The sequence below is a fragment of the Propithecus coquereli genome, unplaced genomic scaffold (genome assembly GCF_000956105.1).
Source record: "Propithecus coquereli isolate 6110/MARCELLA unplaced genomic scaffold, Pcoq_1.0 Scaffold351, whole genome shotgun sequence".
NCBI lineage: Eukaryota > Metazoa > Chordata > Mammalia > Primates > Indriidae > Propithecus > Propithecus coquereli.
The window spans coordinates 814,036-818,387 of NW_012149186.1; positions in this window are offsets into that span (position 1 = coordinate 814,036).

The following is a 4,352-nucleotide window of genomic DNA, read 5'->3' on the forward strand; positions in this document are numbered from 1 at the left end:
CTGGTCACCCTCATACTGGGCACCACCTGCCGCATCCGTGTGCAGCACCCGGCTCTGCATGCTGCCTCTGGTACACTTAGGAAGGCTTGGCCGGGCGCGGTGGCGCACGCCTGGAATCCCAGCACTGGGGGAGGCCGAGGCGGGAGGACCGCTTGAGCCCAGGAATTTGAGACCAGCCTGAGCAAGAGCAAGACCTCGTCTCTACTAAACATAGAAAAAATTAGCTAGGTGTGGTGGTGCACACCTATAGTCCCAGTTACTAGAGAGGCTGAGGCAGAAGGATCGCTTGAGCCCAGGAGTTTGAGGTTGCAGTGAGCCCGAGGGGGGAGGATCACTTGAGCTCAGGAGTTGGAGACCAGCCTGAGCAAGAGTGAGACGCCATCTCTACTAAAAATAGAAAAAATTAGCCGGATGTGGTGGTACACATCTGTAGACCCAGCTACCAGGGAGGCTGAGGCAGGAGGATCGCTTGAGCTACAATGACAGCATTGTACTCTAGACAGGGTGACAGAGTGAGACTCTGTCTCAAAAAAAAAAAAAAAAGGAAAGTATGGTTTTAATTTATTAAAATTTAGAAATTGCTCTAAAACATCTACACCAATTTAACTCCCATATTAGTGAGGGTTGTGAGAAGGCCTGCTCTGCAGCTGCTACCTTGCCAACATCGATTTATTTAAAGTTTTAGTTATCTGATAAATCCCTGTTGCTGTTTTAATTTGCCTTCCCTGAGTTACTAGAAATGTAGCAAATCTTTTCAAATATGTATTGAGTAGCTGTATTTTTTTCACCCAGTTATTTCTTAGCTTTTAAATGAACGTTATTTGTTTTTTCCTAATGGATGTGTAAATAGTAATCATTTAACTTTACGTATATTTTCTCCTAGTCTGTTGCATATTTTCTTCTACATCTTATTTCCAAATACAGTTTGACAGGAAGTTGCAAAGATAGTGCAGAGAAATCCCTTATGCTCTCCCCAGCTGCCCCCAGTGATGACAGCTTACCTAACCACAGCGAAATGTCAGACAGACCCAGAAACTTGTCACTGGTATAATATGTGTGCGAAGCTCTATGCCATTTTAACGTGTGTAGAGTGTAACCACCACCACAATTAAGATACAGAATGATTCTATTGCCGCAGAGACCTCCCCTGTGCTACTCTTTTATAATCACTCCCTCCCTCCCTCCCCACAATCCGTCACACAGTATGTGACATTTGAGACTGGCTTTTCTCACTCAGCGTAATGCTGTTGAGATCCAACCAAGTTGTTATATGTATCAGTTGTTGGCTTTCTCTCGCTGAGTAGCATTCCATGGTATGAACGTACCACAATTTGTTTACCCATTCACCAGATGAAAGACATTTTTGTTGTCAACAAGTTTTGACATTACAAATAAAGCTACTATTATGAATAAGACACGAGCATTTACGTATAGATTTTTGCATGGATATTAATTTTCCTTTCCTTGGGATAGGTGCACAGAAGTGCAATTGCTAGGTTGTGTAGTAAGAGCATGTTTAGTTTTTTACAGAAACTGACAAACTGTTTTCTGAAGTGACTGTACCATTTGCATACCCACTAGCAACTCATGAGAGATCTAGTTTTCTCTGCACGTTCACAAGTATTTGGTATTGGCGCTTTGGTTTTTTCCTGTTCTGATAGGTGAGTAGCAATACCGCATTATAGACTCAATTGGCCTTCTCCTTATGGCTAGTAAGGTCGAACATCTTGTCATGCGCCTCTTTGCCATGCGTATATTTTATTCAGTGAAATGTCTTTCCACAACATTTGCCTATTTTTCTTATTGGATTGTTTGCTTTCTACTGTTAAGTTTTGAGACTTCTTTAAATACACACTACATATGAGCACTTCCCATTAAGTGCTGCACCTATATCTACTTTCCGTCTCTACAGATTTGCTTATTCTGGACATTTCATATAAACGGAATGACACAATGTGTGAATTTTTGTGCCTGACTTCTTTTACTTAACATAATGTATTCAAGGTTCATCCATGTTGTATTTCATTCCTTTTTATGGTTGAATAATATCCCATGTATGCATGGACCACATTGTATTTATCCTTTCATCCTTTGATGGACACTTGGGTTGTTTCCACTTTTTGGTTACGGAAAATGCTGCTATGAACGTTCACATATATTCTTTAGAGAAATATCTATTCAAGTCCTTTGCCCATTTTTAAATTGAATTGTTTGTGTTTTTGCTGTTAAATTGTAGGGCAGGGTGTGGTGGCTCACACCTGCAATCCTAGCACTTTGTGAGGCTGAGGTGGGAGGATTGCTTGAGGCCAGGAGTTCAAAACTAGCCTGGGCAACACGCAAGACCCAGTCTGTACAAAAAATTAAAAATTAGCGAGGCATCATGCATGGTGCATGACTACAGTCCCAGCTACTTGGGAGGCTGAGGCAGGAGGATAGCTTGAGCCCAAGAATTCGAGGTTACAGTGAGCTATGATCACACCACTGCACTCCAGCCTAGGTGACACAGCGAGACCCTGTTTCTAAAAAAAAAAAAAAAAATTGTAAGAGTTCTTTATATGTTCCAGATACTAGACCCTTATCAGAAAGATGATCTGCAAACATTTTCTGCCATTCTATGGGCTGTGTTTTCACTTTCTTGATAGTGTCCTTTGATGCAGAAAACGTCTTATGATGTCTGTCACTTCTCCTCTCAATCCACTGAGTCTCTCCTTAGTCTTTTTATTCTGCTGCTGAGCCCACCTGCTGAGTTTTTAATGTTGGGTATTGTATTTTTCAGTTCTAAAATTTCCATTTGGTTCTTTATATTTCTTCCCTGAGACTGTTTTTTCATTTATTTTAGTTGTGCTTGTAATTGCTCACTAAAACTCTAGTCAGGTAATTCTAACATCCGTGTCATCTTGGGGTTGGCTTCTGTTGTCCTTTTTTTCCTCATGTTAAGATTTTCCTGGCTCTTGATATAACGAGTAATATCTAATGAGTCATAGATGTTTGGGTATTGTGTTATGAGACTCTGGTCCTTATGTAGATCTTCATTTTTGGGAGCTGTTCTCTGGCACCGCATTGACAGGACGGGGACTCTGACTTATTGCCTTCAGGTGACAGTGGAAGTCTGGATCCCCCACCCAGTCTCCAATGACACCTCAAGGGCAGCTGCTCAGGGCTGAGTGTTCTCGTTCTCCACTAGTCCTCTGCTGGCACCACCCTTGCTGGGAGAGTCAGGAGTACCTCATTACTGCTCCTCACGTGACACTTCAGGGGGTGCCTTGCTACCACTGCATGGTGGAGAGGTCCCCTGACACCATCCCAGTTGGAGGCCAAGGAGCACATTGTCATCACCCGGTAAAGATGCAAGTCCAGGCTTCAATGTGGCCACTACTGACCCGGTGGATGGGGGGCAAGTCACCTCCAGGTGGGAATGAGGGGCTCGCTCCCCACTTTGCCTCCTCTAGCATGACTGCGCGGGGAGAAGGGTTTCTCATTACAACTGGGTGGGGGTAAAGTCTTGGCTCCCCACTTGCTCTTGCTGACCATTTGTTAAAAAGACTATTTCAATTCAGTGCCTTTGTTTCTTCATCAAAGATCAGTTAACTATATATGCTTGGGTCTATTTTTGGGCTTTCAATTCTGTTCCTGTAATCTATTTGTATATTCTTTCACCAACATCACACTCTCTTGATTAATGTACTTTATAGTAACTCTCGAAGTTGGATAGTATCAGTCCTACAACTTTGTTTTTCTTCTTCAGTATTATGTTGTCTGGTTTTTTTCCTTTTCTTTTTCATTTAAACTTTAGAATCAATTGTTGATATCATGAAATAAATGTCTGGGATTTTGACAGGAAATTTATTAAATCTATGGATAAAGTTGGGAAGAACTGACATAGTAACAACATTGAGTCTTTCTATCTATGAACATGGAAGAACTCTTCCTTCATTCTGATTTAAAAAAAATTTCTTTCATCAGAATTTCATGGTTTTCCTTATAAGGATCCCGTACATATTTTGTTAGATTTATTCCTACACACTTCATAATTTTGGGTGCTAATGTAATAATTGATATTGTGTTTATAATTTCAAATTCCAGTTGTCATTGCTGATATTAATTAAAATAAAAGCAATTGACTTTTGTATATTAATTTTATATCCTGCAGTGTTTCTGAAATCACTTATTAGTTCCAGGAGGTTTTTTGTTAATTATTTGGGATTTTCTGCATAGACTGTCATGTCATCTCTGAACAGAGACAATTTTATTTCTTCCTTTCTAATCTATATACCACTTCATTTATTTCATTTTCTTGTCTTATTACATCAGCTAGGACTTCCCATACAGTGTAGAATAGGAATAGTGAGAGG